Below are 25,017 nucleotides of genomic sequence, written 5' to 3'. Positions count from 1 at the left end.
CTGACAGAAGAAAGGGGGACTTGCAGCTGGACACTGCTCCCTGGCTCTTTGGAGTGGGTTCTTTACACTATGCATGGACCACAGATCAGCTGCCATCCTACTCAGGTAGAGCTTGCTAAAGATGCAGGGTCCTGGCCCTGACCCGAAACCTCTGACTTTGAATCCATGTCAGAAATCTTCTAATTTATGTACTTACTTGTTTATCTGTTTTGTTCACTGCTATACCTTCAGCTCCTAGAAAAGTACTAGGAACATGGTAGATGCTTAATAAATATATACTGAATAAAAAACAAACAAACAAAAAAAACAAAAGGGAAGGAAAAGGGACTGCTTTCATGTTTCTCCCACCTCCTCATGTTTTAACAGCTAAATGTTAAGCTCTTCACAAAGTCTTAAGTGTAACCTGATGAAATTAAAAACAAATTTTACAAAATAATTTCTCAAGTGGAGAGAATACTCTCAATTTATAAAACCGTAAGACCAATAAATCTGAAAAATGATGGTACTAAAAAAGACAATTACTTATCTGTTAATTCCTTTGAAGGAAAAGGGCTCAAAATTGTGATACTCAGACTTGGAGATTATAGGGCCCAGGTATAAAATACTTCCCTAAATAACTTACCAGGGCAATGGCATTATTCTTGCTCTAAACTATTAATTAACATCAAATCTCAACGTGTAGAGGGGCTAGGAGAGGCTAGAAAGTGAGCATACTAGGACAAGCAGGAAAAAAAAATCAGAAATAAACCAGTACATGACACCAAACAGTAACCTTTTATGACAATGATAGGGAGACTCAGAGTTAATACTTACAAGGTAAGAATTGCTGAGCTAAGTAGAGATCTCTTTTATTATGGTCTTCATTCCATCATTATTAAACCTAGGAAAAAGAGGGAAGACTTTAAAAATTTCATCACATTATATGTAAGTTAGAACATTTCAACTGAGGTTGCCACAATTGTATTCTGATCCTTATATAGCACAGAACAATCAGATTACAAACACCCAGCAGCATTTGTATGTTTCAGCCCAGTGCAGCATTCTTGTTAGTTTTTTTTGTTAAGAGATGGGGTCTTACTCTATCAACCAGGCTGGAGTGCAATGGTGTGGTCTTAACTCACTGCAACCTCAAACTCTTGAGTTTAAGCTATCCTCCTGCCTCAACCACCCAAGTAGCTGGGATTACAGGCCTGCATGCCACTTCATCCTGCTTATCACTGGCTTTTATAATTTGCTATTCTATTACTATTGCCCTCTTGAAGTTTAACTCAAAAATTTTAGTCAAAGCTAAAACTCTAACTTGGAGTCCAGAGAGCTTCTAGAGGACATCATATATCTGCAGATATTTTAAGATAAATTCAAGATCATATCCCAAGACTGATTCATGTCTCTCACACACACACAATTGCATAATCTATAATCCATGTATTGTATACTGCACAATTCCAAGTACTCAAAGGAAGGAACATATGACATATTTTTAAAGATATGCTGGTAATTTGAGTTGGTTAGCATGTTTGGTTTCTGTGGGTCATGATTCTAAGATGTAGTTGTTACATCAACTAATAGTTCAGCACTTACTATAAGATAAAGAATAGAAAGAATACGACAAACCCATCCATTTTCTTAACGGAGAACTGCAAGTATATGTTTTATTGTAGACTAATCTTCACAGAAGAAGAACAGCATGTTTTTAAAAATTTCAAAATCATTTGCTTCAAAATTCATAGAAAAATCAAGGGAATACCAAAATGAACCTCCATATCCTATCTCTGGACTCCCAATCCAGCTGTTCTGAAATCTAAAACTATGCCATGCTTACTTTGCTTTGTTTTTTATGAAAATTGATTACACATACAGATGATGTCCAATTTTATCATTGCTTTCAAGCTATTGATAAATGGTATAATATCATACATATTTTATATACATGTTACTCTGTATACAACCTTTATGCAACTTATTTTTGTTTGTTGAGGTAGGATATTCACCCATGATGACAAACACAGCTCTCATTTTAGTAGCTATACAGTTCATCATATGACGATGTCACAATTTGCCATTCTCTTCTTGCTTAACATTTACATTGCTTTCATTTTTTTTCTAATTACAAATAACCAAGACTTTTTTCTACATGTCTGAGTTTATCTAGAGCATCTAGGAATAAAATTGTTGAGTGAAAGCCTATTGTATCTTCAATTTTACAAAGATATTGCTAAATGCTCTAACAAGCAGCATATGAAAAGTTCCTCATTTTATATTTCCTCCAACATTTGGAAGCATATTTAAGAAAAACAGCTACTATCTATATGAAAATTTAAAAATCCGTAAGTGATCAATTCCTTTGGTTTTCATCAAGTATTGGTTTAACATAGGTATACTAAATGTTCCAAACAAAGAGAATAGACTGAAATTTGGCCCAAGGCACTTACATGAAAACAAAGCTCTGATAACACAGATTTTCCTCATATGACTGAGGAAATACCAAGACCTAATCTATTTTTTAATCAGCCGAATTTAAGATTCAAGAACTTAATCTAGAAATAAGATTCCTAATTAAATATTAAGCTTAGATTCAAGATGACCAAAGAGGGAAAAAAATATGCAGGAAAAGTAGCTGGTTTGTTGGTATGAACAATCCCTCCCCCAAGTTCATGTTGGGTAGTGCTTCTCACAAATGTGGTTGGTGCTCCTAAGAAAAATCTCTTAGAGCTTGTAAAAAAATGCAAATTCCAGGTCTGGAAAAATGCTTTTATTTTATTTTTTAAATTCTAGGTTATTCGCATACAGGTGGTTCGCAGGCATTAAGCAGTAAGTAATGATTAAAAATGAGGTGTTTTCAACACAGAGGATTATGTAACTCATGTTTTAGTTAGGGGAGGTAACAGTAATTAATATGTTATCTGCTAAATTACATAAACATATTTTTTTAAAAACCTCTAGCATTAGTCAACAACAACGAAAAAGTAACCTCAATTTATGGCTGAATATGCTTGACTTCACAATGCCAGAAAAGGCTGTGGGCTCATTTATTTTTTCAGATAACCAGACACATACTATGACAAAGCTCTTTTTAGTAATATTAGCAGGGAACTAATGTTCTGAATTTACTGTGACTGGCACAGGAAAATATTAAGAGTGAGAGTGATCAGGAGTGATTTTAATGAAGATGACCAGAAAGCAACTATGATTACCTTTTCAACAGAAAGCTACTGCAAATGTCAAACTTTAAACAGGACATTTGGTTTTATACACACACACACACACACACACACACAAATATCCTTAGTAGTTTCCCACCAAGAATTCTACAAATAAATTCAGAACATTTACAGAAATCCAATATCCACACTTCTCTGTAACTCTCACCTATTGAAATTAGATGTAAAAGGAAGAAAAAAAATTGAATATTTAGGTTATAAAAATCTGTGCAAATTCAAATTATAAAAATAAAAACATTCTTCTACAGTATTTGAAATTACAAAGTCCTATTTCCAAAAGATTTAGAATAATCTGAGCTTTCTAGATAAAAAGTTCAGATAAAAGATATTTCAGTGAGAAATGGTAAATAGAAAAATAGTTTAGTAGTAAGAAAAAGACATAAGTTTTCATCTGTTGCCTGCTTTTAGTTATTTACAACACTAAGTTAATATAGAATGTTGTTTTCTTTCTTCTATTATAGTGAAATCAACAAGAATCTGGCCTTGTTAGACTGGGCTTTTATAAAACAAAGATAATATGGTCCAAAAGTGAAAGAAACACTCCTGTGTGGCCATGGCCAACTTTTCTTTTCTATCCTCAGTATATTACCTAACTTGTGATATCAGCAACTACTTATAATTTTTTTCAGTCTACCTGCTTAAAAGTGAAAACATGAAACATGCCATATATACATGAAACATACTACCTATAACTCTAGAAACAAGACAGGTTTTCCATTCTAATGGATGGAATTAACTGAATAAAAATTAAATGAACTAAAGCCATAGAGTAAATAGTAAAAAAATAGAGTCTAAGAACTACAAGCATCTACTGTTCTCTTTATGCTGCAACCTTTCTGCTAAAGAATGTATTCTCTATACTGTGTATGTGGTATAGTGACAGTTGGGCGGTTCCCACCTGGGTTTGTAAAAACGCATGGGTGCAGGCTCCTTTGGCTACCATTATTGCATATTGATGTTATTCTGCACAACAGCTGACAAGCAGCATCGATCTCCCAGCCTCTATTCTCAGCTGTAAGGGGTAAGAACAAGGGCTGTGGTGATATCTTGTTTATTCACTGCTGTTGCTGCTGCTGCTACTGCTACTTCTTAAACAGCAAGCTGAGAAAAGACTATACAACTGACACAGAGGAAAAATGGTTCAGAGATCAACCTACCTCTCAAGGTCTGCTTATATCACTATATGATAAAATTATTTTTAAAATAATTTTTTCTTTAAAAAGTGGGGTGGGGAGAGAAAAAAGACAAAATTGGTGTTTTGATTAGAAAGGGAACCTATAATGTATGCAAGGAAAAGGAAATTAATGACGTATATAATAATCTTCCCTTTGTAAGTTTAGATTTAACCGCTCAATTATCAAAATTCTCTGAAGAGTTTTAACCAATGTTGGGGTAAATTCATAAAGAGAGTAACTTCCCTACCTATTCTCCCGGAAAATAAGAAAGTGTCAAACTCCAATCAAGAAATGACACTTTATTTTGCTTACAAAACGCCTCTGGCTCCCAAGAACCCCATATCTAATTACCACCATATGTTTGACTTTAGACACTATTAGCAAAGAAGTAAGATTTTAGTCCATGTTTTTGCATAAATCCCATTAAAAAACTTCCATATGCAATTTACCTATTTTAAATGTGCAATACAAAGTTAAAAACTCAGTAAGTACATAGTATTAATTGATGAGTAACAGAAATAGAAATATTCATTGTTCAATTACCTTTAAATGTAATGTGATGCTATTTATAGATTTACAGCTTTAACACTAAAGGCAACTCATCTTTTAGAACCTTAAGCAATTTGTGATTCAGAAAAATATAAAAAGTCAGAAAAATTTGGAGATCTATAAACTATTAAAAAGAAAAACCCACATAGGCTAGAACTGGCTAGTAAGTTTAAATAATAATACTTAATCAAGAAGGCTAAGTTTGAGACATTTTAAAATAAAAGTATGAAACAGTAGCAATATTTTAAATTTAGATATTTTGTAAAAAATCAAAACCCAACCCCCATCTTCTATTTTTATCAAAATTGAAAAATTTTTCTGCTTAGCAGTTCAATGAGGAACAAAAAATGTTAATAATAATAAAAATAATTCTGAAGATCAGAGGATAAGAAGATATTTTGTTTGGTATGAAGGATATAAAACAAAAAAGACTAACAGCAAATCCTAAAGAAAGATTTTAAAAAATCTAGACACTTAGAAACAGTAATGAATTAATAAACTATTAACCAGTAGGATTAATCAGTCTCAGCAGCCACATGTGAAATATGCTTCACATATCTCCTCCAAGATTCTAACCATGAAAATTGGAAAGTAAAACTAAATCAAATATGTTAATGAAGTATCAAAAGTATGGTTTGTGGTGCTGTGAATAGAAATTTCACCTCAAAATGTATTCAATATAAATTTTAAACCCTCACATTAATTATTACCCTTTGAAAAATGCTTATCAGAAAATATAATTCTGATACATTAAATCTCATTTGAAGAAAAACAACTGAAATAGGTTAAGAATGTTATTTGCTAGTTTAAGAAAAAACACATAAAATACACACATGTACAAAACTGCTTCAAATAAATACTTTTAAAACTTTTATTTAAAAAGTTAATTGTATCTATTATTTAACAAATTCTAAGCAATATATAACACCTCTATTAAAATTGTCATAGCTGACAAACTGCCTAAAATGTAACATATCCTTATAAACCAGCATTATACATCTGACAAATAACAAATAATTTTAAGTTCCTTCATATGTAGATACGTTAAGTTACCTCTATTCTAGTTTATTTAAATATTCTTTCTATCCTAAAAAAACTATTTCAGTAAAACAGGAACAACCATGGTATAACTGTATTTTAGGGACAGCTAAGAATTTTTCCCAAAAGTGAATGTTATTTAACCCTGATTGTGCATTTAGCCAAAAACATAAATATTGAACAAAGGCGATACAAATCACTGAAAAAAAGATAAAAATTAACACAATAAATCTCTTCCCCCAAATTCCGACATAATTAACTACGTATCAGGGCTTAAATTTAGATAATCAGGTTTGCAAATTTAAAACAGTCAAAATCTTTACAAAATGTCTTTCAAGGGGTAGTTAAAAGAGAGCCAATCATACATAGCAGTTAAACCCTTTGTTAATTGGCCTCCTAAAATAACATACTCCTAATTAGGTTAAAGTTTCTCACCCTGTAAGAATTGACCAAATACAAGTAAACTGTTAATATTTGTATTGATTCTTCTAGATATGAAATTATTTACTAAGCTAAATTATTAGAAGTTTACAACCTAGTAAAATAACTATAGGAAGAACAATTATGTGATGCTAAATATCTGTGTTCAAAATAAGTTTCGATATCTTCAAAGATCACAAATCATAAACTCTTTAAATTTGGAACAACTCTGTGGATTTATATCTTATCTACCATATAAACTCAAATGCTGTCTCTCTTTTCCTATTTAACTCATTAAGGTTGTTCTAAAGATACGCACTGAAAGTGATAAACTGAATCTGGATTTTTTTCCCCAGACACTCAGGTAACCATATTTTTCACTTTTCATCTTAATGTTCTCTAACCTGAAAAATACTTGTTAAGTCAGGGAGGGAAAAATTGTATTTATTTTCATTCTATTCAAACTAAGCTGCTTTTTCATTAAAAAAAAAAAAATCAAACATATGAAGACATTCTATACCTTATAATTATCTCAATCACATTACAGTATGACACCAATATAAAAGTATTTAAACTTCACCCTTATATTAAACTCTGATTTCTAAACATTTTTACATTTTGTTTAATGTCAACTGTTAATCGATTAATTCCTGGATTATCTACCTAATATCCAACAATATAGAAATATCAAATTTCAGTTTTTAGTATTTTGATATGTATTTCAACATTCACTCTTAAACACATCTCAGAATTCACCTTTAAAAATTTTACATTGTTGGAAGTTAAAAGTAGTTCTATGATCATGATGATATACTTCATTCTTAAGACTAAATAATAATTTTCTTATGAAAACAACTTTTGACATTTCCTCTAAGTATATAAGTATTTTAGGTGAAAAAAATCAAAATAAATTTTGTACTATGTTAGTAAACCTTACTTTAGCAAGTAGTTTTTACATAAACACACACACATGTACATATAAGATTAATACTTTACTATGAAAGAATTAACCAAGTAATACTCAGTAATACTGTTCAATAAGTTCATTTTTACTATACCAGATTACTATTTTAGAAAATTAAAGCTGTATTAGTTAAATACTATCTGAAATTTTCAACTAAAACTATAAAAATCACTGGAGGTTTAGGGATTCTACAATTTTATTTTTAGAGTCTGCAACTTTTGATATTAACAACTTATTTTACTCAGCGTATCTTGAGTAAGACACTAGTAATTTCTGCTTAAGAAAGTGGTTTTTTCAGTTTCGACCATATTGCCACTTTTGGTTAGGGCAGTACTTGGAATACTTTACATTTTCTTAAAATATTCTCATCAATTTTACCTAATTTTGCAGGCTCTACCTACTACTCTACCACCTGTCAAACAGCTAAGCACCAAATTCCATTTGATTTAAACTCTCCATTTTATAAGATGAAAAGTTCATATTTTACTGAGTACACTGTAATAACCTTAAGAAAACAAAAATTACTATATATACATATTTTTGGAATAAATTCAGTTGGAGTTACACCTTAGGATGATGAAAAGAACATTAACTGTATTAAAAAAATCTGGAGTTTTAGTAAGCTAGACAACTCAGCTATGGCCACTTCACATGATGATTTCTGTTTATTAGTAATTATTGATTTTAGTTCACGTAAAAGTTTCAGCTTTACCAATTGTCTAGTCCAATTAATAAATATTGAGAAGGCATAAAATTATATGGTTTTAAAATTCATTAGTATACCTTAATCTCATGTCATATTCCAATGCATTATGTGAGTATTCAATCAAAGAAGTGAGGTTGTTCTCCAGAATTGGTTCTCTGCTACAGGTCAAAACCTGCAATAAAAATGTCATGTATTATAGCATGAAGATACTCAACAGATTTCCATCTCCTGCAGTTCCACAGTTGATCCCTGAACACAGAGGTATGGTCTTCAAAATGACCCCAATCTTGCCAATGTTCAGGGAAGCTCTAACTTGAAAATGTTTTTAAAATAGAAATAACTTGATTAGAAACACCTGTGATATGCTTTATCAGCCGAAGCCTCTTCAAACAAATCAGATTAATATGTTTCTGCTTTCATTTCTCTTTAGGGCATTCATGTTCAAAGTAGTATGGGTGAGTGTGTATGCAGGTAGCTGTTAGAGGACTGGTACAAGAGGGGTTCATAAGGAAAATATCAGAACCGTAGTTTGTACTTGTAAAACTCATAAATTCCACAGTTTAAAAAGTTACTGAAGGGACAGGGACAAAATTTAACTTTCTCTCCAAATTATTAGATGTTTTAAGGATGACAGAATTTACCATTCTTTTTTTTTTTTTTTTTTTGAGACGAAGTTTTGCTCTTGTTGCCCAGGCTGGAGCGCAATGGCACAATATAGAATCATTGCAACCTCTGCCTTCCAGGTTCAAGGGATTCTCCTGCCTCAGCCTCCCAAGTAGCTGAGATTACAGGCCTCCCAAGTAGCTGGGATTACAGGCGCTCGCCACCATGCCTGGCTAAGAATTTACCATTATTTTCAGATTTAGTCTATTGCCAAGCCCAAGTGAAAAACATCAGTATTTCCAAATATTTTAATACATTACAGTCCTAACAGACCAAAATGTGGAGCTTATTTTTTTTTTAACAAGTTAACATATTTACAAATAATAAATGGACCACTAGTAGTCCAAATGGTTTTTTAATGTTTCTAAGTAGCAGTGAGATGTAGCTGAATATATGCTAAGTGTTTTTTTCATGTTTCACCTTTCTGAATTATAATGATTCAGTGGCAATCGACTATATAAAAATATTAAATTACCAAAGTTGTATCATGTATTACATGTAAATCATAATGCTCTGAATAAATTTTCCACTTATATTTAAGAATAGCTTAGGAAAATGAAAGAATAAAAACTAGAAGAACCTTTATTCCTCTGTTTCCAAATATTTGATTGTTTAATGACAAAACCCACACAATCATCCATAACTTACAAACACCAATCCAAATACCATGACATTTTAAAAAATTACAATCATTTATACACAGTCTTCCTCAAAAGATAGTTTTCTATATTTGAGCACTCTGAAAATTAAGGTATCTTAAGTTTAAAAATCATAGAAGGAAAATAGTAGAAAACAAAATGTACTACATGCCAAATGTTAAATTTTTAAATAGTAAGGAGACGAAAAATATTAAGCAATGAGAAGCAAAAGAGGTTTGGGTATAAATAAAATAATAAACCAATGTGTATGATAAAAAAGATGATATTAAAAAAACTTCAAATAGTAAAACTCAAATCTAAAATCTATTACAAAATAGAGCTTCCTATTTATTCTTAGAAACCACTATGAGTTATCCCAGTACAAATTTTCTTTACTGAAATAAGGCAGGATTAAACAAAGGTATAGTAAACTTCTTATAATTTGATAAGAAATATTAATAATATTCAAATATATATTTAATATCAATTCCAATACTTAAAACTTGTCTTTCTAAAAGGAAGATCCTTTAGAGCATCTCTTATACAGACCAAAAAATAAAAACAAAAAACCTGAGTCAAAAAAATAAAAAAAATTCAGTTCCCCACCAGAAAGTAATATTTATATGAAGGATCTACAATCATTTGTACTTGCAAATAACGAGATAAACAAACATATAATAGTAATGTGATATTCTAAAAATCCATCTTGTTACTCTCAAGACAATCATGTTAAAGTTTTAAAATACTGTCACTTCTAAAAATTAAATGCTTAATCTCATTTTCAATGCTTATTTGAAATAAAGTGGTATTTTATTACTGATTTCCTTTGGTGTTATGAGATTTGGGGCTACAAAATTTCAGCAAGTCATAGTTTGAGCTCTAATTATGTGCCAAAATTAGTTGCCTGGCATACAATGTTTCAAAGTTTGCTGAATTAAAAACAAAACAAAACCAAAAACCCCCACGAAACTATATGTATCACAATTTTTTCTAAGATGTGTTTTCTAGTTATAATAAGACCAAAAATCTGTGTCTTCTAAAAAGGGGTTAAAAAGAAATTAATATGTGAATTTTTAAGCTTTATTAGACAAAAGAAAAAAAAGACAAGAGCCAATTTTAGGTAATATTTTAAAATAAGAGAAATTTTTATAGAATAATTTTTCGAAACTATAAATTTATAATCTTCTTTTGAAGAAAACTAATGTGTCATATATAAGAATTATCTAATACAGTCTCTAGGAATTTTTTTTCATTTTGTAAACCAAATCAACTGACCCATATTTCTGGCTTTAAGTATTCTGTGACATTCTAAATAGTTACTACCTACTAATAAACAAACAAACAAAAATATATACAAGTCTCCACAAAACAAAAAAACAAACTACATAAAGCATGATGAAACTAGGAATTCAGATTATGAAAGCTACTTTAAAATTTTTATCCTTAGTTGTAGTTCATGCAAAACATTAAAACATATTAATCTGATTAGAAAAAATATGCAGCGTTACATACAACACTCGAGGCTACATTTTGTAAATGTACAACTAAGGTTAACAGCATTTTTTTAAAAGTCTGAAATTGCACTTTTATTTGAATTTTTAAAAATAGTGTGGAGGTAAACAAATGAAAATCAATGCTACCAGGAAGACTGATACCTTACCCTCTCTAGTCCCCTTTCCCCCACAATATGTAAACATAGCTTTAAAAAGAGGTGACCTATCATAGCAACACCACACCCCGCAGTTGCTTTCCTATGGTAATAAATGACTTTACTAGTCCTTATAATACAAATTACAGCTGTCAATTTCTACAGAGAAATATGGATAAATGCACATAAACATTAAAAAATACACATCTGTTGTACCTTATATCTATATGCCCACAAATCTAAAACCAAAATCTTCCTTTTATATAGCATCACATAAAAGTGAAAATATTTTGAATGCTGTGGATTTTATTTAGGCGCTAGTGTATTCTCAAGTTTGAAGTGATGTATTTTAAATAAAGGAATCACTCACTTCTTTTAAAAATGGCTTATTAAACAAACAATTCTTTACCCATTACCCCCTAAACAAACAAAAAAATCTCATAAACCAAAGTGCTAAAAAAGTATGGTTATACTTAACCAGCCTGGTGGAATTTAAAGCTTGCCCCCAACTCTCCCCAAAACTCACATAATTTGAATGAAAATACAAAACTCAAAACAAAAACCATCAGTAAAAAGCAAAACCCAGGAGTTCTGGTACTTTAGGTATAATTACGTTTAAAATAGAAATGAGATCTCCTATAATTTCATTAAATCAAATTTTATAGAGAAGATAATTAGCACTTTTTATGAAATTTTCATAAGATGACCCAAAATAAATAGCTCTGAACAAAGGTAATGAAAAGGGGTCTGTTATCACAATTCTTGTTATGAGGGCAGTACAAAATGGTATGAATTATAAACTCAGCTATTCCACTTACTAATATAAATTATATTTACAGCCCTACAGAGATTTATAAAAGCCGTAAGATTTTTTATTTGAATATTTTTTAACAATGCATATTTGACTTAATGCGAACATACACACTATAAGCTTCAAAATTTTAACTACTATTCATAAAAGAATATAAACTTCTATTAAATTAAAACAATTCTTTCTTAAAGCATCTACAACTGTTTATCAGTGAGTTTACTGCTTTTCTTTGAAAACCACACCTGCCTTTTATCAAGATGCAATTAAATGGCATGACAAGCTCGGTAATGGAAATATATTGACGGCTGTCTCAAGCAACATCGAACAAAAATCAACTGAAAATCAGCCACATAAAAAACAGCACACTGACACTGTTGTATACAATATATTTCTTCATAATGGATTTATCAAAGGAACGAAATAATATATACGCACCTGTGCTTACCTGTTGTCTAAATTAACATGAATGTCTTGTAAATTAAAGTTTTAGTTCACTGTAGTTACTGAATTAGCAAAATGTCTATTTTCACTAGATGCGAAAAGTTTTTTTAAACAAGATGTTCAATTTTTATGGAAAATGTTAAAAAGATCATTCGTGAACATTAAGAAAATTAAAGTTTCTTTGCATCAAAATAAAAGAACCAACTGTCCGGTAATCTGCATCCAACAAATATATGTAGTTTAAGGTGAAAAAGTCCTATCAAAGGAAAAAAACTAAAATTTTCACTCAGTTTTTAACCAATAAAGAACAATGACAAATATATAAATGTCTTGTAATTTCAACCAGCAGAAACATAATTTTGCGAAAACAGCCTTTTCAGTTTTACTTTTAATATACGTTTGAGAACTACACGAAAATCCTTTCTGAGAGAAAAAAACTATTAAAAACCAACTTTTTTTCTAAACTCTCGTCCTAACGTTTCGTAGCTATTTCCGTGGTTCTCTGGCTAAAAGTATAATTTTTCGTAAAGTCGAGAATTATAAACTAGCGTTCAACATTCAAACCCCCCAAGGCCCGCTTCCTTCCAGCCAATCAGGGGGTAACAAGTCCAGAGTTTAGGGAGCTCCGTTAGACACAATTTGAAAAACATCACACTGCACTCTTCTATTCTCCTCCGGGAAACATTCTAAGCGAGGGCGGGTCCCCTAGTCTTCATAGAATATAAAAAATAAATCAATCGTTATATCAATTCCAGGGGGAAAAACTGTAGGCAGGCAGTCCTAAAGAAGGGTGTCACTGCGGTTCCCAGGAAGCGTTATTCCTCTTTGCGAACAACTGAACAGAATAGCTGCTGCAAAAAGCATCTCCGGAATATTTGCAACCCAGAGCCGTGCGCCCGACACGCAATACACCGGCAAAGGGTTAATCTGGTGGTGCCTCCAGCGCGGAAAAGAACTCAAGATCTAATACATCCTTAACGCGGGATTTTTACAAAGGCCATAAAAGTATTACCTAAAGTTAATGCCGTCACTGGCTCACATTACTCAAGAGCTGTGGAGTAGGAATTGATAGAAACCACCAGCTAAGGGGGGAAAAAAAAATCACCGAAGGGAAAGACAAATAACAACTCTCGTCCCTCCTCCGCAGCGTCAAGAAAAGGTGGGGATGGCAAAATTACCATTAAGTTGTCCGGGTAAAGACTTTTGGGGGAGGAAAACATCAATAGTTAAAACAGATTGCTTTTTTCCTTGCGAAATGTTTCAAACACCGGGGAAGAAAAAAGTCTTCTAAGAAAAGTGCGACTCGGAGGAAATAGCCAGGAGAAGGAAATCGCTAGCTCGAAGCCCCATCTTTCATCTCACCCGTGAACACCCCTCCCCCTTGAGAAAGGACAACGCTGCGAGAGCAAATGACAAAAATCCCCAGAAAGAAGCTAAAGTCCAGCATCTTTCCTAAGAGCCCGCTACAACCTCAAAAGCCTGCCCCTGCCCCATCTTGGAAGCGCGAGCCGCGGCCAGTCCTACCTGCCCAGAGACCTCACGGGGACCCGGCGCGCCGGGGGAGGGCAGCCAGGGCTTGGGAAACTCTCATTCCTGGGGCACCTCACCCTTCAGCGTCAAAAGACAATATAGATAGATGGGTGCCGGGCGGTGGCGGGGGGGACTGTTGCCACGACCCACCGGAGAGACCCATGACTCCGGGTCCTGAGTTTTCTGTCGACCTTAAGTTTCTTGTCACGAGATGACGGCCATCACCGGGTCGGGAAAAAGGCGAGAAAACGCGGCCCCGTTCGGAAATGGGGGAGGGGCGCGCGTCCAGTCCTCCTGTCAAGGAGCGGCCGCCTGCAGAGACCCCGCCGTGCGCCGTCCCCGGCTCCGGTCCCGGGCGGGGGGTCTTGCTGACAGATCCGCTGGGCGGCGGCTGCTCCGCCGCAGCCGGTCCAGGTCCCGCTCAAACTGCAGCTCCCCTCCCCCCACAGCCCCGTGTCTCTGCGCTCCCGCCACATTCCGCTCGCCGCCGCCCACTCGCAGACGCCCAAGTTGCCCCTAACCCCACTTCCTCGGATTTTTCGCGATTGAGACCAGACCCTGCGCCCACTCCCTGCACCCCCACTGCCTCCGGGTCCCACCACTGCCACCTCCCGAGTCCTGCTCTGCTACTTCTTCAGGCTCTTACCGACTGCGCCAGCCTTGGCGAAGCTCCGCCGACTGCCCTTTGCTCCAAGTAATTTTTGGTGATTTTTAAAGTAATTTTTCCGGCGGAGTCATAGTGGTGCTATACTCTCGGACAGGTTATCCTGTCTCTCCCGCTAGATTGATGAGATCAGGCATCACTCGAAAATGGCGCCGAAAGCGCTGAGGCTCCTCATTCAAATTCGTTAGAGCCAACCCCGCCGCCCCGGGGCATGCCGGGAACGCGGGCAGCCTCCACAGCTGTCAATACCGCCTCTTAACCCCCACTTCTCTTGCTGGCCCGACATTTTCGCGCATGCGCAAACTCCAACTCTCGCCCTCCTCCCGCCGTGCACATGCGCAGAATTATCGTTGTGCGCGGCTCTCCCTTTGCTTCTACGGTCGCAGTACTCTTGCTTCTTTTATTGCGCGTGCGTGTGGCGCTTTTGCAAAGCCACGGAGGTGAAATGAACGTAGAGGCTGTGGGGCCGAGGGTCCACTTATAGCTATCAGCCCACAGGCATTGAATCTACGTTGGAGGTAAACAAATACGGGTCCAGCTTAGGAGAAAAGAAAAACGTCTTACAGCCAGTGTCTAAACTCCAAACGGGATGTATCAATGAGACCTTGCATATGGATACACGTGCATTTAAAACGGCCCCGCCGGCGTGCAGAGCTCTTGCCGTTCGCCAGCGCTTTACAGGGGTTATCGCACTTAAGCCTCGGAACAACTTTACCAGGTAGGAACTATTACTGTTCTCGTTTTGAAGACCAGGAAACCTAGGCTCAGAGACATTAAGTAATTTGCCCAAGACAGCACAAGTGGCACAGAAGTGGATGAATCCACATCTGTCAGATTCAGCAGCCCTGGAGTTCTCTACCACGCTGTACGCTCCAACCTGAGCCCACACAGGAGGCGTGGTCTCCTTCCTCAACGGGGGGTGTGTGTGTGTGTGCGCGCGCGCGCGCGCGCGCGCTCGCCTGCCTACAGTTAATGATTAAGTTTGCTGAAGCCCTTCTTTCTGGTCCTAAGCTGCCTATTGCGAAGGCGCTTTCATTGAAACCAGTTTCTCTTACATCTTAACTTGTTCTTAAACTTTTGAGATAGGAATGGGTAGTTTTCTGTGTCACTTAGGTTTTTTTTTTTTAATGGCGTAATAAGTGAACTGAATCCAGCAAAGAGAACTGAATCCAGCAAAGACGAGTTTCTGTTGTGCAACGCATTGGTAAACTGACAGCTACCACGTATTGACTGTGTGCTGTGCACTGTGCTAAATAAATGATTTACGGATTAATCGTGTTTATTGCTCACAACAACCTTATGACGTAGGTATTATCTTCGCTTTACAGATGAGGACACCTGAGGCTCAGATTAAGAAATCTGCCCCAAAGTCTTAGAACTGGTAAGTAGAAGCACCCTATCTAGGCAAACCTGTCTACTTTCAAAAAAATGGGCACTCTGATAGGACAATTAACGATAATAAAGTTGTAAATATTTTAAAACTTTCATTGTGAATGTTAAATAAGACAGTAGATATTAAAGTGCCTGAAGTACTAATAAGGAAGTGGGAGAAGCATAGCATGGTTTGCATTATTGAAGTGTATTGGAAAAGAAATGGATTTTAGCAATTTGAGATCAAGAAGTAACATGGCAGAGTAGTATAAATACACTACTTAATCTCTGGTACTTTTGTGCACTACTTAAGTGGGCTTGACTCTGGAACCGAACTGCCTGGTTTTGAATCCCAGCTCCACAACTTACTAGCTGTGTGGCCTTGTTGGGTAAATTATCTGTTGGACCTTTTGTAAAACAAGTACTATTAATACCTCATTGGATTGTTGTAAGGATGTAAATGAGCTAATATTAAAGGAATTTCAACAGTGCTTGCAATATTAGTAAATGTTATTGTCAGTCAGTCATTGATCTTTTAAACTGGCTTCTTTAATGGTTGTTTTAAAAATCATACTACAGTTAGTGCCATTAGGGGTCAGCATTTTTTTTTTCTTTCTGAGAGGGAGCCTCACTCTGTTGCCCAGGCTGGAGTACAGTGGCGCGATCTTGGCTCACTGCAACCTCCGCCTCCCGCGTTGAAGCAGTTCTCCTGCCTCAGCATGCCATGTAGCTGGGATTACAGGTGCGCGCCACCACGCCCAGCTAATTTTTGTATTTTTAGTAGAGACGGGGTTTCACCATATTGGCCAGACTGGCCTCTAACTCCTGACCTGTCTGTCCGCCTCTGCCTCCCAAAGTGCTGGGATTACAGGCGTGAGCCACCACACCGGTCGGGGTTAGCATTCTTTTTAAAGAGCTCCTTAAAATGATAAATCAGACTGACAAATGATTTTTCCCAAATATGAATAATGATCCCTGTTAGGCAAATAAGGATGTTACTTTATTTTACCATCTCATAAGAATAATAACATGGAAATGGAATAGATTTATTGCTTTTTCTGATTGTTAAAGTTAAAAAACCCAGGCCCATCTAAAATATATAAAGTAAAAATCATCCAAATTTCTAGCATCCAGGGATAACTACATATTGTTTATATTTTAAAAATATACCTGTGGGGACAATCAGCTGGGGGGGTCTGGATAAGTGGCATATTTGGGAGACATGTGTAAAATTGTAATAGAACTTACAAATAAGTAACACAATCTGGTTTCCTCACTGTAGAATTTTTTATCTTAGAGTCCCCTTCTAGATATAATCTGTTAAGAGAATTCTAAAGTGATGATGATAAATGATAACATTTATTGAAGACCTAATATGTGTCAGACAATGGGCTAAACAGGTACATGCATTTTCCCACTGAATCCTCATGTAACTCATGAAGTGGGTGCAATTATCTCTATTTTGCAGAGACTGAAGTTTATGTGGAAGTCATTTTTAGAAGATTTAAGTCCAATTGTGTTTAAAGTCTTATGTAAGAAAAATTCTTTCATGAAAGCTTCTTGATTTGCCAAAATGGGAGAAAACAAAACCAACTAACATACAGTAGTTCCTGTGCCTGAACAGAGAGTCCAACTGTAAAAAATGGTCTTTTGAAAACGAAGAAATTTATGTTTGACCACAAGGGGGTGCAAATTCCTGAGTTACATTTCAAAGAAAAAACGGAAAAAGTGCTTTTACTTCAGACCATTAAATTCGTGGGTTAAAAACTGGTAAGAATTCCTGCCTGGAACTTTAATACCCTAAAAGTAATGTACTTTATAAGAAGAAAGAACTCAATTACTTAGGTGCTCAATTAGGGCAGAAGTGTCAGCTTGCTTTCTTCAATACAGTCAAGAGTTAATCATCCCTCCCCTACCCCTTTCCACTCACAGTTAGTGTCTCTGCATACCCCTCTTTACTTGTCATAGGAGTAGAACTGAAGTCATAATTTAAAATCTGGGGTTTTGCTCTTGGAAACTGAAATGCAGTCACCAGCAAATAGATGGTAAATATGGGTAGTGTGAAGAACAGAGGTCTTGTAATTTCTATGCTTTTTTTTCCTCCTGCTGTTTGTAATGAGTAAGCTACAACTGATGCAATGTTGGCTTCAACATATTAACTTATTGAGATAAAACTGTGAAAGCTATAGGTCTGTTCATCTTTCAAGAAAGAACACAGACTCTTGAAGAAAACATTTGAACAGTAACTTGAAAACAGTATATACTATTGAATGTATTAAAAAGTTTGCTTAGCAGGGTTTTCGGGTTCCTTTTATTTTCCTGTTGGTCTTGTTTCTCTGAGATGGACTTAATTTAAAAAATACATCTTTTTTTTGGAAATAATTTCAAATTTACAAAAAGTTACAATATTAAAAAGAGTTCCAAGAACATCCATATAATTTGCTTGCTCTTGTACATGGGTAAGTTTTCTTTCTCTCTCTCTCTCTCTCTATACACAGTCTATAAAAATACACAGAGGAAAAATACAAGAAAAAAACTTTCAATCCATATCAAGGTTTTATGATTATAGTTAAAAATATACACATCAAAAAGCCAATCTAAAATTTTGCATTGTTGACACTGCGAAACTATTCTTCTAAGGAACATTGGTGTTCTATGAGCTAGTCCGATTTTTGTTTTTTTAAGAGACAGGGTCTCTCTATATTGCCCAGGCTGGCTTCGAACTCCTGGACTCAAGTGATCATCAGTGTCAGACCTCAAGATGGACAACCATTTAATTAGATATAGTATCTTATCTGCTACTGAAATTATATACCTACACAAGATTTACTGAAATTTCTTGGTAAGAATGTGATGAGCTTTCCCCACAAATTTATCCATCTACATTCCCTTTTTAAAATGCAACATTTTGATTTACAGTTATGTTGACAGTATCTTTGTTCTGTCAAGTATCTTGGATAATTTCTTTTCCCTGTAGCTGACAGATTAAAAACAATTCGAAAATTCTCCTCAGAGGTTATTTAAACAGTATATAACTACATGCTTTAATTACTTAGGTATCAGCTTAAGAGAATAAACTGTTTAGAAACAGATTTATTTTGCAGTTGGGTAGATTATTTTAATGGAAGATCAGTACAGGTACTTAATTATCTATAAATGTTTTATGAACAAGAAACTTTTTGTGATTTTTTTAAAGGATACCAATATTAGTTACATGGGGGAAAATTTATACACACATCAGGAAATGTAATTGTTTTGGGAAATTTACATGGTTTAGAGCTCCAATTTCTAGAAGTGGTTAAAACAGATTCATATATAGCATTTTCAACTTTGATTCTCTGAAGATACTGAGTTAAGATTTTTTTTCCTGTATGAGGAGTTATTTTGCTTACAATATTCTTGGCCACAAATCGTGGAACTAAACTAAAATTCATTTACAACTAATAATGATCAACACTTATTGAGGAAGTATGACCTTTTTCATTTTTTTTTTTGAGACAGAGTCTCTTGCTCTGTTGTCTAGGCTGGAGTACAGTGGCATGATCTCGGCTCACTACAACCTTTGCCTCCCGGGTTCAAGCAGTTCTCCTGCCACAGCCTCCCAAGTAGCTGGTACAACACGCACCACCAGGCCCAGCTAATTTTTTTATTTTTAGTAGAGATGGGGTTTCGCCATGTTGGCCAGGCTGGTCTTGAACTCCTGGCCTCAGGTGATCCACCCGCCTTGGCTTCCCAAAGTGGCGTGAGCCACTGCGCCCGGCCGGGAAGTATGAACTTTTTTTTTCACCTACCAATAAGGATTCCTGGAAAGGGATAAACCCATTTGTTTTTGTTAATCTTTCTAAAATTAATGTTAAAATGTTGGCCTTAAATGAGATATTAAATACGGTGTTTTGAAACATTGCTTTTGAACTAATATATACTTTGTAAGAACTTAATAAAGGATTGTAAGAACTTAATAAAAGCCTATTCAGGATTGGAATCATAGAATCTTAAGAGTTAAAATATGTCTCTTCTTACTGCCACCTATTGTCTAAGTGTGAGGCTACTGAGAACAAATTTCTTCCTACCTACTTACGATAACCCTTTAAATATGATCATTATTTTTTTGAATCATGATGACAGCAGAATTCCCACTCCCCAACATCCTTTAATGTATCTTTAATTGTTTTATGATCTTAAACCCTTCACCATCTTGGTTTCCTTCTTCTGGTTATTCTTGTTTATTTAACAAGGCCCCTCTCAAACAGTGACACCCAGAATGGTATTAATTATACACACACACACACACACACACTATATATAGTCTGAAATATACCATGGGTGGGTATTAACTTTTTGTCCTATCCATTACAATTCTTGTATTTGCAGAACAATTTTAGATCATAACAAGGACTCATAAATAATGGAAATGGATGTATTGGAAATTATCAAAAGAAAGTTTTAATGTAAACTGCAGGAGTAAAAAACTTAAAAATTACAACTTATGACTTTCTCAGAGACTATACTGAGTTGGGTTGAATTGGAAGTTGTAGAGGATAGGGAACCAGGGATCTATTACATTCATGTCTTATTTATTTTTAATAAACAGGAGTAAAATTGAGCCTCTGGTCTGTAGGAGATACCACTGAGGATGTGTGATCAGTTGAGCCTCACACTACATTTCTATTCCTAATATATAAAATTTATTTCTTATAGTGCAAATTCCTTTTGGCTAGGAAATTCTTATATGTTTAAAATAAATTAACCTTTTAAGGCAGCTCTGAAGAAGTAATTTATTTTAAATAGGTGAGCAGTTTATAGCTCTTATAGGAATACTTTTTCCTTATTTTTTTATCATAGGATTAAACCCTATGTTTTTAATTTAAGTCCTTTAAGTTTTGCTGTTAATGTTTAATTTACTTGATGACCCCATACTGTTAACTTTTGACCTAGTGACCTTGGGACAGTATATACAAACTGTTTACCTAATTTTAAGGAAACTCTTAAAAAATAAGATAGGTTTGATATGAAACAGAAGATTAAATTCATTTTAACTTTCCATGTAGAAAAATATCGTATGTATGTAATCAAAGAACTTTTTTTTTTTTTTTTTTTTGAGACAGAGTGTCGCTGTGTCACCCAGGCTGGAGTGCAGTGGCTGGATTTCAGCTCACTGCAAGCTCCACCTCCCGGGTTCACGCCATTCTCCTGGCTCAGCCTCCCCAGTAGCTGGGACTACAGGCGCCCGCCACCTCACCCAGCTAGTTTTTTGCATTTTTTAGTAGAGACGGGGTTTCACTGTGTTAGCCAGGGTGGTCTTGATCTCCTGACCTCGTGATCCGCCCGTCTCGGCCTCCCAAAGTGCTGGGATTGCAGGCTTGAGCCACCACGCCCGGCCTAATCAAATAACTTTTTCCCCCTTATTGGAGGATGTATTTTTATCAGCATAGAGGTTTTGTTTTTTGTTTTTTAATAATTAGATGTTTATGCCATTGGCAAAACAACCCAAAGCTGACATGACCGAACTGCAATATTTTTAATAAACTGCAAGACTACTAATATAGTAGGTATAAAACCCTTTTCTGATAAGAAATTTTTTTTTTTTTTTTTTTTTTTGAGACAGAGTCTCGCTCTGTCGCCCGGGCTGGAGTGCAGTGGCCGGATCTCAGCTCACTGCAAGCTCCGCCTCCCGAGTTTACGCCATTCTCCTGCCTCAGCCTCCCGAGTAGCTGGGACTATAGGCGCCCGCCACTTCGCCTGGCTAGTTTTTTGTATTTTTTAGTAGAGATGGGGGTTTCACCATGTTAGCCAGGATGGTCTCGATCTCCTGACCTCGTGATTCGCCCGTCTCGGCCTCCCAAAGTGCTGGGATTACAGGCTTGAGCCACCGCGACCGGCCTCTGATAAGAAATTTTTATAGTGTATGACCTAATGTAACAATTCTCCCTCTACCTTTATTTATGCTCGTTTACTTTCTTTTACAGAAAAATGAAATTCTTAAAGTTTAAGCTTTTAGATATAAAAAATGTTAGTATATACAGTTAAATTAAGTTCAAGGTTTCTTTTAAACCACTTGATGTAATTCACCTTGTACATAACTTTTATTTGCCTTTTTAAAATTATTATTATTACAGCTTTTTTAGACAGAGTCTTGCTGTATCATGCAGGCTGGAGTGCAGGGGCGTGATCTCAGTTCACTGCAACCTCTGCCTCCCTAGTTCAAGCAATTCTCATTCCTCAGCTTCCCAAGTAGCTGGAATTACAGGCACAAGCCACCATGCCCCGCTAATTTTTGTATTTTTAGTACAGACAGGGTTTCTCCATGTTGGCCAGGCTGGTCTCAAACTCCTGATCTCAAGTGATCCTCCTGCCTCAGCCTCCTAAAGTGCTGGGATTATAGGCATGAGCCATGGCACCCACCTTATTTGCCCTTTAAACTAGACCTGTGGACTTGCTTTTGAACATTTTCTCCCCTAATTATAAAATACATGTGAATTAAAGAAAACTGAGAAAAAAATCAGGAATGATTGGAAGGCATTGCTTCTGAAGGCCTCTTACCAATATACCTGTCTCCTCATCTCCTTTCCCAGTTGACCAAAGAATGCTCCATGTTTGTCTTTTATGTATATTAGCATGATTGCAGTTCATCCAGTTAGCCGTATTTAATACTGTACTTTGTTTCTCTTCAGGAAAATTACAGTTTGATATCTTGTGGGACAGAAGGTTTCATCTTTCAGTCATCAGAGAGCAAAGTAGGAAAGACTTAGAGAAGCAAAGTCCCTCTGATTCACCTAAGGATACACTATTTTTCCTCTAAGGAGGTCACGAGGGTGTATTTACTTTCATCATTTTGGGGTGAGGAATGGTTAGAAACTGAAGGAGCTTACATAGGTTAAGTATTATCCATGACAGTAGGGTGGGAGTGAATGGAAGCTCATTTATAGCAGTTCTACTTCCTGATTTATGGGTATGTGTGGGTGGTGCGTTTTAAAGAGATTCTGGTGAACTAACAAGGTGTGATAATTGTATTTTGTTATATATCATATTATTGACCCCCAGACTGCTTAACATATAGCTTAATAATTATTACAGATATCTTTAAATATGCCACATTCACTTTATTAAGAAGTGAACTGATAAGCAACAAGCTGCCATGTGCTGAACAGTATTAGGTACTGGGATAAACAAGGGTTTTAAATACTGCGAATAGTGTAAGCTGTATAGCCTTCATGGTTTGCTAATAAGGTAATCTGTTGTCATTTCATAATTGAAATACTAGGGGGAATGTTGTAAAAATGTTGTAAAAATGCTCTTTATTATTGTTATTTAAATGGAAGTATTTTTGTGTGGTTTTATAGTCATGGTGGGAAATCATGAGCTTTTGGACTAGGGCAGTGATGACTGGGATACAATATGAGGGAAAAATCTGTAATGACTCCCTGGTCCCTGTCCTGGTTGTAGAGTGCAATGGTGGTATCATTAACCGGGACAGGGACGAGTGGAGGAGGATCATGGCTTTTGAGAGAGAGAGAGAGAGAGTGTGTGTGTGTGTGTGTGTATGTTTATGGGTGTGGGATGGAACGCTGGGACAGGAGAGGGAGACAAAAGTCCAGTGAGGACATTTTGAATATGAAAGATTAAGCACTCATGGGATACCTAAGTAGGGAAGTTCAGTAAGGAGCTCAATATACACGACTGAGGCTTAGGAGAAAGGCCTGGGCTGGAAATGGATATCACTAAATAGGTGGCAGTTGAGATGCTCATAGAGACTAAACATAGAGAAATGAGAACCAAAATTAGTAAATGGGCAAAGTAAGAGGAAGAAGCAGAAGACTGAGAAGGAATGGCTGAGAGAGAGGGGCAGAAACACCAACAGAGCTCAGAGTTAAAGGAGCCACCCCCCCAGTTGTAGAGACGTTTCGAAAGGAAAGAAGTTAGGAGTGTCAGAAGGTAAAGATAGGCCAAGTAAACTGAAAAAGATAAAAGGATTTGTCAGTTCTGTCATTAGTAATGTTTGCCAGAACATTTTCAATGAAACAATGGTGGCAGAATTCTGTTTGTGTTGAGTTGAAAAGTATATTAAAATAGGGAAGGGGCCAGGTATGGTGGCTCTTGCCTATAATCCCAGCACTATGGGAGGCTGAGGCAGGCAGATCACCTGAGGTTGGGAGTTCGAAACCAGTCTGACCAACATAAAGAAACCCTGTCTCTACTAAAAACACAAAATTAGCTGGGCATGGTGACGCATGCCTGTAATCCCGGCTTCTCGGGAGGCTGAGGCAGGAGAATTGCTTGAACCCGGGAGGCAGAGGTTGCGGTGAGCCGAGATTACACCACTGCACTCTAGCCTGGGCAACAAAAGCAAACCTCCGTCCCAAACAAACAAAAAGAAAAAAAGAAAAAAGAGAAAGGTTACAATAAATGTGTAGTATTTCAAGGCTCTTGACATTTTCTTAAAAACAAAAGATAATTTTAGGGAGGAGGTTACAGAATAGAGGAGGAGATCTACAGGAGAAGAGAGCTTAACATTTTTATAAAGTATGGAGACAGACTCATCAGAGAGGATAAATAAGAAAGGATAAAGTATAGTGAGATCTAATAGGAGATAAAGGTGCAGGTAAAGGAATTAACCTGGAAAAGAGAAAGGATCCCTTTTTCCTCTGAGACTAGAAGGGAACAGGTAAGATAGTTTTATGTATAACTTGTAAATCTAGAGCAGGAAGTTGAGGGAGTTCATAGCTAATAGTTTTACTTTTTATTTTTATTTTCCAATAAAGGAGTCATAAAAGAGATAAGGGTAGAGGTGAAGTAGCAAGTTTGAATTGAAGTAAGATGGTACAAAACATATGCTCTAGGTAGTGGAAAAGGGAATTAACGAGGGAGGAAGGTTGTTAGCAGAAGAGGGTGATGTACCTGAGAACCTAGGCTGGATAGGAAAAGACACGAAACGTGGGAGATTGTAGTTTGAAGAAATGAGAATAGTTAAGGAATGGGTGTCAAAATTAGGTAAGAAAGCAGGTATTTAGGGAGTAATGGAGTAAAAAACTGCAAGAATACGTAGTTGTAGTCAGAGATCCATATATTGGACTCGAAGGCTGTAGAATAATTTCTTGGTTATCAGAAGATAGAGGCTGTAGCTTTGGGTATGGATTACTGAATGAAGTGGTTTTACGGAGTCAGAGTTCATAGTTTTTCA

At 35.8% G+C, this 25,017-nt stretch overlaps 2 long non-coding RNA genes across 3 annotated transcripts in view; one reads left to right on the top strand and one right to left on the bottom strand.

Annotated features, from left to right (window-relative positions):
* The window catches only part of LOC117063230, a 56,388-nt gene extending 43,110 nt beyond the window's left edge, over window positions 1–13,278 (bottom strand). The window contains exons 1-3 of one of the 2 annotated variants that reach the window (XR_004428820.1): window positions 12,269–13,278; window positions 8,151–8,245; window positions 814–880 (exon numbers count right to left, since the gene is read on the bottom strand). This is a non-coding gene — a long non-coding RNA (uncharacterized LOC117063230). The remainder of the gene's footprint in view (window positions 1–813; window positions 881–8,150; window positions 8,246–12,268) is intronic. The other variant, XR_004428821.1, reaches the window with a different exon arrangement.
* Window positions 13,279–15,052: 1,774 nt separating this feature from the next.
* On the top strand, window positions 15,053–19,377 carry LOC117063231. Its single transcript, XR_004428822.1, has 3 exons — window positions 15,053–15,186; window positions 15,609–15,849; window positions 19,341–19,377. It is a non-coding gene; the product is annotated as an uncharacterized LOC117063231 (long non-coding RNA).
* The last annotated feature ends 5,640 nt before the right edge of the window (window positions 19,378–25,017 follow it).

Source organism: Trachypithecus francoisi, unplaced genomic scaffold, assembly GCF_009764315.1.
Source record: "Trachypithecus francoisi isolate TF-2019V2 unplaced genomic scaffold, Tfra_2.0 Lachesis_group18, whole genome shotgun sequence".
In the NCBI taxonomy this organism is placed as follows: Eukaryota; Metazoa; Chordata; class Mammalia; order Primates; family Cercopithecidae; genus Trachypithecus; species Trachypithecus francoisi.
The sequence above is the reverse complement of the archived record's forward strand: the minus strand, read 5'-3'. Positions and strand labels throughout refer to the sequence as shown.